We start from the raw sequence: 9,500 nt of genomic DNA on the forward strand, positions 1-9,500 counted from the left end.
GATGTATTTTTAATACATTGTTTCCAGTTTAGGATGTTGAATGCTGGATCTTCTTGACTCAATGCATGGGTTTGCTTGTGTCACTGTTTTTATGACTAGGCAACTCATTCTATTATCTCCTTATGAGGGTACAGCTCTAAAACTCAGTTTTATGGTTCTGAGGCCGGCTGGTAGTCAGGTTTCCCGAACTCTGTGGTAGCTCTCAGAGAGGCTGATTCCATCAACAGCTGAAAAATATCAAAGTATTAACAGTGCCATGTTGCGCATGGATGGTGTCCCTGTTTGTACTTTTGGTGTGCATTGCGGAGGCCACATTTGGAGCCCTTTGTTACGGCTTAGGGTTTATTAGTAGTAATAAGGCAATTGCTTGGGCTATTAAACGGTGTTCTGAGTACTATCTATGCTTTGAGTCAAGTTCTTCAATCTAATTTTAAAATGAATAAAGTACCAAAAACTATTAAACACAAAAAACCATCATCATCACCAAGTTCTCTAAACCTATCATTCACTAATATTCGTGGTCTTCGAAGTAACTTTTCTTCTGTTGAGTCTTATCTCTTGCAAAGTTCACCAGACCTACTTGCTCTTTGTGAGACTAATTTGAGTTCGGCTGTCTCATCTTGTGATCTTAGTGTTGATGGTTATCTTCCTCTGATTCGTAAAGACTCCAATAGTCACATGCTTGGCCTGGGCATTTACATTCGTAAGAATTCACCTGTTTGTCGTGAAACTAAGTTGAATCCACAGACTATTCTTTCATGTGCTTTCATTTAGCACCACTTCACTCTATTGCCTTTCTCTTTGTTCTATATCGCTCTCCTTCATCTCAAGACTGCACTCTTTTTGATGTTATTTCTGATCATATTGACCAAGCCCTCTCTCTTTATCCATCAGCTAATATAGTTGTTGTCGGTGACTTTAATGCTCACCACTCTGAATGGCTTGGCTCTAGTGTCAGTGACTCTGCAGGCATTAAAGCCCACAACTTTTGCCTTTCTCAATCGCTAACTTAAATAGTCAACTTTCCAACTCGCTTTCCTGACAACCCTAATCATTTACCTTCTCTACTCGACTTATGTCTTGTTTCTGATCCTAGTCAGTGCTCAGTTTCTCCACATTCACCCTTAGGTGCTTCTGATCACAGTTTGATCTCTTTAAAACTAATATCTCATTCTTCTTCATCACCTGAATACCCCTATTATCGAACCTCTTACAACTACAGTAAAGCTGACTGGGATTCTTTCCGTGATTTTCTTCGTGATGGCCCTTGGGTAGAAATCTTTCAACTTCCTGTCGACAAATGTGCTTCTTACATAACTTCGTGGATTCAGGCTGGCATGGAATCTTTTATTCCCTCTCGACGATTCCAGGTCAAGTCTCACTCTCCTCCATGGTTTTCCTCACACTGTGCTGCTGCAATTGCCAATCGAAACCATTACTTCCATATTTATCAGCAAAACAATTCTCCAGAAAACAGACGTCTGTTTATTACTGCTAGAAACAACTGTAAAAAGGTTTTGTCTAACGCCAAAACCCGCTATTCTCAGGTCATGAAATCTCGTATCTCATCTCAAAAATTAGGCTCTCGTGACTTCTGGAGAATCTTTAATAATATCAATAATAAGGGCAAATCTATAATTCCACCTCTCCTGTATGGTTCAGACTTTGTCACCTCACCTAAAGACAAAGCCGAACTGTTTGCTAAAAACTTTTCATCAATATCATCTCTTGATTCCACTAATTGCGTTCTACCTGATATTGCCAACAAACAGGTTGATCCATTGCTTGACATTCATATCACTCCAGCATCTGTATCTAAAGTGATTTCCTGCCTAGACTCTTCTACAGCTTGTGGCCCAGACAACATACCTGTTATTGTCTTGCAGAAGTGTTCTCCGGAGCTGTCTTCTATACTCTCAAAACTATTCAACAAGTGCTTATCAGAGTCTTGTTTTCCAGCCTGCTGGAAAGCCGCATCTGTTATCCCTATCTTCAAGAATTCTGGGGAGCGATCTGATTCGTCTAACTACCGTCCCATAAATCTTCTTCCTATCATAAGCAAGGTTTTTCAATCTTTAATTAACAATCACTTAATTTCTCATCTTGAATCTAATAACTTACTTTCTGACCATCAATATGGATTTCGATCTTCTCGTTCTACAGCTGATTTGCTAACAGTAATAACTGACAGGTTTTATCGTGCATTAGATGAAGGTGGAGAGGTTAAGGCCATCGCTCTTGACATTTCAAAAGCGTTTGATAAAGTTTGGCATGCTGGTCTTCTCCATAAGCTTTCTTTTTATGGTGTATCCGGCAACATCTTCAAGATCATTGAATCCTTCCTTTCCAATCGTAGCATAAAAGGTGTCCTCGATGGACAACACTCTTCTTCTTATTCTGTAACTTCAAGGGTTCCTCAAGGTTCTATCCTTGGCCCTATACTATTTTTAATTTACATTAACGATCTTACAGATATTCTCACATCTAAGGTGGCATTGTTTGCTGATGATACTACCATTTATTCTTGTCGTGATAAGAAACCAACACCCTCTGATTGCTTGGAGGGGGCATTTGAGCTTGAAAAGGATCTCACTTCTGCTACAGCATGGGGCTCACAGTGGCTGGTGAACTTTAATTCAGATAAAACTCAATTTTTTTCAGGCAATCGTTATCGCAATAATTTAGACCTTCCTATATTTATGAACGGTGATGTACTCGATGAGTCACCTACTCTTCATCTTCTAGGATTAACTCTTACTTCCAATCTTTCTTGGAAACCATATATCAAATCGGTTGCAAAATTAGCATCTGCTAAGGTTGCATCTCTTTATCGAGCTCGCCACTTTCTTACTCTGGATTCTATTCTCTATCTCTATAAATCTCAAATCCGGCCTTGTATGGAATACTGTTGCCATATCTGGGGCGGATCTTCTAATGATGCCCTTTCTCTTTTAGACAAGATGCAAAAACGCATTGTAAACATAGTTGGACCTGCTCTTGCAGCCAACCTTCAACCATTATCACATCGTCGTAATGTTGCTTCTCTTTCTCTTTTCTACAAATACTATAATGGGCACTGCTCTAAAGAGCTAGCGTCTCTTGTGCCATCTACTGAAATTCATTCTCGTGTTACTCGTCATTCAATTAAGTGTCATCCTTTTTCTGTGACTGTTCCTAAGTGCTCCAAAAACGCTTATTCGTCTAGTTTTTTTCCTCGAACATCAGTTCTTTGGAATTCGCTTCCTTCATCTTGCTTACCTGATTCATATAATTTGCAATCTTTTAAATCGTCCGTCAATCGTTATCTTGCTTTACAATCTTCATCTTTTCTCTTACAGTAACTTCCAACTTTAATTAGTGGCTGCTTGCAGCCTTGTTGGAAGCGAAGATGTTTAAAAAAAAAATAAAAAAAAAAAAAAACTGTGCAACCTATTATTTTTGTTAAAGATGTGGAGAAACTCACTTGGAAGATGATAAAAAAAAGAAAACTAGACGCTTTTAATGTTCAGGTGAAAGTATTTGTTGACGGCGGTGGAGGTTTCTTCAAGCTTAGAATTGGTACTGTTGAAGTGGAAGATACTTCAATGCTGATATCACCAAGAGATGAAACTATTCCGAGGGCATTTGTCCGAACCTGAAAAAAGAAACGTCCGTTGATTAGACATTACTCTTAGGAATAGTCCCAAATATTCAGGAGAATTATGAAAACTGTGCTGTCTTTTTCAAAAGTATTGACTTTGGAAATATTCAGTTTACACTTTTTCGCGGATTTAAACCTACTTATATTTGATTATAGGACTTCAAAATCATACTTCAAAGTATCCTCTCTGCTTCTGTAATAAGAGTACAGATTGTGTAGATTGGCTCTTCTCTATAGGAGATAAATGAACCTTAGGATCAATTAGACATCAAAATCTTGCTTGGAAACAAGGATGTAGTTCTGGCTTATCACTGAAAGAATTTTATAATTGCAAGAATCAGCCACTTCTGCCGGGAGATAATGAAACTGAAGTTATGGAAGTATGCAATATATCCAAACTTCATCTCTATACAGGAGCAATTAATATATTGTGGAATAACCTAGCAACAAAATGGGAAATTTTCCTAGAAAACAATTCCCTTGTCAGACAAAAACTTCATAGTGAAGTGTTTGAAGGAAACCAGTGTTAGAAATTGATGAGATTAACAAATAAGCTTAGAGATGCTCTTCCTGAAGATCCAAGGGAATTTTGTGATGCCTTTAATGCATTCAATACTTTGGCTTACTCGTGTTTTAGCAAGATACTCAGTATGGATTTTCAAAAAGCGATAGATAATTTTCTTGATATTTTCATATACAAAGAGTACCAAACTGCATATATTATTTTGCTATGTAAAGGAGTTTTGTAGAAAGAATGGATATGAACTGGGGATTTACAGCGAACAGGCAGGAAAAACTATTTACTCGAGAATCAGTGAGTTTTCCAAATATAAACTTTTGAGTGATTTCCACAAAGAAACATACAAGAAGGATCAATTACGTGTTGTTCTTTTATACAACGCAAAGCGAATTTGAGGCATTATTATGCTCAGTCTACATTGGCTAATTTATTTTTATTGATTTTGACAGGATTCTTTGATTTATTAATATGAAATAAAATGTTATTATAAATAATGGTATTTATTAAAGAGCTAGTTTATTAGCTACTTACCTATGCCTTAAATAAGTATTTCTATAAAGTTCATTCTAACCGGTTGTTTTTCTGTATATCTTAATGAGAGAAAAATACGCAAATTTTTCCTCTCACAATAACCACCTTATTTTCAGGACATGCTTTTCGAATTTTGTGAAATTTTTTTGAGTACACCATAAAAACACGGAAAAACTAACAGTTCTATTTGTGTTAATAAGCGAATTTTAAAAGAAAAAAAAATTATCAAACTCTGTTTATGAATATTTATTATAATGAAGATTATTGTTAAAGTGAAACTAATTATTGAATAACATTTAAATACGACATGGCACCACGCACCCTTTGTGAGATATTTGTATATACAAATATCTGAACTTAGACTTGAACACATTCGAATGCAATTTTTTGAAGAATTTAGAAGAAATATGTTTACACCCGAAAGATATTATAATACAAAATTTAAACATAGTTAAAGAAAGCATGATAAGAAGAATCCGTGAACGTTTGTTTTTTGAAGTACTGGATAGCTTTAGTAGTGAACAATTCAGAGAGATTAACATTACGTTAGACTCAGAAAACCCATTGGATAAAAATCTAAACGGTACAAAACAACCAAATGTTTAGAAGATATAATTATTTTTTCGATAACTCTATGCGAAAATCAGTTGCACAAAGAGATTTCAAAGACATTAATCTCTTGTAAGAATTGCGCACGCGGACGATAAGTTTCTAACTTCATCATTAAAAGATTTATTACAAATTTTAAAATCAATCCAGATAGAAAATATAGAAATAAAAGTGGAATTAGGTTTGTTAAAAGAAAAGATAATTATACAAAATGAGCTTATTCAAGACCTAAAAGTATCTAATGATAAACTTTTATTTCTTAAAAATCAAAACATAAATAGTAGTTCATAAAAATAGTATCATAAAAACATCTTGTTGGAAGCAATGATGTTTAAAAAAAAAAAAAAAAAAAGAAAGGAATACATTTTTCTCAATGAAAATGGAATAAATCCAGCTACATAGCGAATAGTTTCTTCTTTTTCTGCTGTTAATTTTAAATCTAGCTTTTTATAATTTGATTCTAACAATACATGATTCCTCCACTCAATGACATTCTGAAACCATGTCTTTAATAGAAATATATACAGAAGGTCAAACCCAGTTTTATAATTAGAAAAGTCAAAAACTAGTTCATTCCATGAAGAGCGTTATACATTATTCTTGAAAAGACAGTGCAACATCGTACACTGTTGCTCTCTTAGCTGAGATGTGTTTCTACGCTAATTAACAATGGGAAGAAATATTTCAAAAATATTTTTGCATAAGTCAATCTTTTTTTCTCTAGCACTTTCAAGTATGCATAACGCTAACTTAGCCGCATAATTGCCTCGAGTTTTAAACCCTGAAATTGTAATACTAAAAGTTTCATCTAATATAGCTGTTTTTATACTTTATTCGAAGAATTTAACTGAATTTTCATACAATTCTTTTTTAAGCTACAATGACAGAAGTTCTATAGAAAAAAAATAATTATTGGATTCTTAAGATAAAAATTTATATATTTGTATATATTATTTATTGACTGAATATTGTGTAATAAAATAATTAAAATTGATAAGTGATTTCTACTAATTTATATATATATCAATATCCCAGCCAACATGTTTATCTGGGCTCTAGGTGGACCCAGTATGGGTTTATTGACCCAGAATACCTATACGGTGGGTATAATAAACTTCATATAATGAATCAGCTTATCATACGTATTATATTTGATATTAAATGGGTTAAAAAAACACTAGTGTAGCACTACTTAGCTAATTAAAGTGTTTTACCTATAGTTGAAATAAGTTTGTTAGTCTAACTTATTTTTAAATCAACATTATTATTTTTTTAATAAATAATTTGCTCGACGATCTAAACGGACTGTTTAGACAGATAGTTTTATATTCCGTACACTGTTTAGCGAACAGTATTCAAAAAAATAATGTAGTAGAAAAACAAAACAATGCAATGGTATTATATACTTCATATTATTCATTATGTCCAAAGATATTTCTCGGTGAGCCATTGTGTTCAGATTGAAGTCAAACGAGATGAAGTCATGAGATGGCAATTGAGTCAAATGTGCTAAAGCCTTCAAAGACTTTACTACGTTTGACTCAATTGCTATCTTAGTTTTGTGACGCAGTAAGCCAAGCCCTCACATTCGACTTTGATGTACATTTCTCTTTACTGTCTCTGCAAACAAAATAATTTAGATTTAAATAACTCATAAAAGAAAGTAACTGTAAAAAATTTTAACAAAATTATTTACTATTTAAATTTTTTTTTGTAGTTATAATTACTTCGGTTCGTATGTATTTGTATTTATTGCCATTACAGCACTATTGCGGCCAGTAATCTCCAGTGTACAACCTCCTTAACCAAATTAGCATCCAACCTGTTCAAAACAATAATTTTAATATTTAAAGAAAAAAAATTTTAAAAGTTGAAATGGTTTCTAAAGTACTTAGTAGACAGAACACACAATAAATTTTATATATTTATAGTTTATTCCTTGTTCAGTGAAGATGAGGGATCCTGATATCTTTAAAACATTAACTCAAATTAATGGAAATTCAAGCAACTAAGGAGCCTAACAGTTAATGCTACTGTTTCCTAATAGGCTGCACTATAATATTCTTGTGTCATTTTTATCTTTTTTTAGTATTTACATTTTAGAATCGTATTTTGCAGCTTTTTGAATAAACAAAGCGCTTTTAATACAGAAACAAAAATAATTCACATTTAAATTAAATTAAACAGGGATGGAAAAACTTTGTGAAGCTTTGTGATTAAGAGAAGTTACTTTTTATGTACTTATACCAAATTCCAGGTAAAAAATGTACAATGTATGTTTAAAAATGTATATTGCAAAAAATCTATATTGCAGTCAGTAGATAAAGTAGGTGGTAACCATTCTAAAAGAAAAAAGTATTAGATTAGAATAAAATAATTATAAAATCATTTCAACAAAATGTAACTAAACAATAAAATAAATGTACCTTTATTATAAAAACTTATTTACATATTTATTAGCTTAATAAAATTTACTATAATTTCATGTATACAAAGTTACTAAAAAAATTTATATATTATCCAAAAGTAAAGGGTGTGTACATAACAAAAACAATAGTAATTTCAAATTTTTTATTTCATTCTTCAACGAATGCAGTAAAGTTACTTTAGCATTTTATATATTTGTAAATGAGTTCAAATTTAATTACTTAAGATATTTTTTTATCATAAAGATATCACCTCTTTCTTTTTAGCATACCTGTTGGGTTTGTGAGTGTGTTTTTATTTTTAGTAATATTTAAATCAGATGAGTTTTCTGAAAACTATAGTTTTTCTCTTGCTCTTTGGAAGTTACTTAAGTATACAATAAAATATCTTTTGAGTAATGATAACTATGCTTAAAAACAAATATTTTATAACTTGGGACATAGAAGTGGATAGCATGTTAAAATACTAAACTTCCTGCTTTTCTTTAAGTCCAACATTAAATTTTTCTATGCAGGATTAGGTCAAGCTTGATGGCTGACCAGTAGAACCATTTCATGGAATCATTTCACTGATTGAATTACTATGCTATGTTTTTGTAAAAAGTAAATACTTTTTATATGCTGTGTAAAAAAGATAAAAGATTTTTTTTTTAGTTTGATAACTTTTATGTTATTAATGTTACATTTATACATGTCACACTTATACATGTAAAAGCATAAATTAATTATTTGTTAAATAGTAACCAGTGCTAAATGATAACCTATTATAATTATTAAAATTGGTTAAATGGTAACCAGTGTTAAATGGTAACCTATTATAATTATGATTATGCTATATACATGCTTGATTACTACAGATATAACGAAATATTATTATTAATGCCATTTAAGTCATATATGACTTGATTATTAAATTAACTAAATGTCAATTATTTAACATTTAATTTTTTACATATTAACACATTATTATACATATATAATAATTTAGATTGTTATACATATATATTAAATATCATAGTATATGATAATATATTATATTATCATATACCATGATATATAATAACAATATATGTATAAAAATGATTACTGCAACAAGTTAATATTAGCAATAACTTATATTGCAAAAAACAATATGATAACTTTAAGTAAAGTTAAATTGTAAGACATCTATTGCTTTGTGTGCTTTGTATGCAACATAACTATGTTGAATTAATAATATTGCATATTTAACTGATACCACTTTTAATAAATTTTGCTAACTTTTTCACAATCTAATAAATCAAGTTAATTTTTTGAACAAGTGCATAACTCTTTATATTTTGTCAAATTAGTTAAATGGGATGGCCCAAATGGAACCCATATAAACATGTTTGCTGGGATATATATATATATATATATATATATATATATATATATATATATATATATATATATATATATATATATATATATATATACACACACACACACACATATATATATAAATATATATATATGTGTGTGTATATATATATATGTGTGTGTGTATATATATATATATATATATATATATATATATATATATATATATATATATATATATATATATATATATATATATATATATATATATATAGTGCTTGAAGTGGGAAGAAATAATTGAGAGTATGATTTCACAATAATTTTAAAATACTATCCCATCTAGTCATTGCTATATTAGAAAAAATATAAAAAATGTCAAGATGGTTTGTGTTTTCTAACGGAATTTAAGCCGCTTCATTTTGAGCACACTATA

Source organism: Hydra vulgaris, chromosome 05 (assembly GCF_038396675.1).
Source record: "Hydra vulgaris chromosome 05, alternate assembly HydraT2T_AEP".
In the NCBI taxonomy this organism is placed as follows: domain Eukaryota; kingdom Metazoa; phylum Cnidaria; class Hydrozoa; order Anthoathecata; family Hydridae; genus Hydra; species Hydra vulgaris.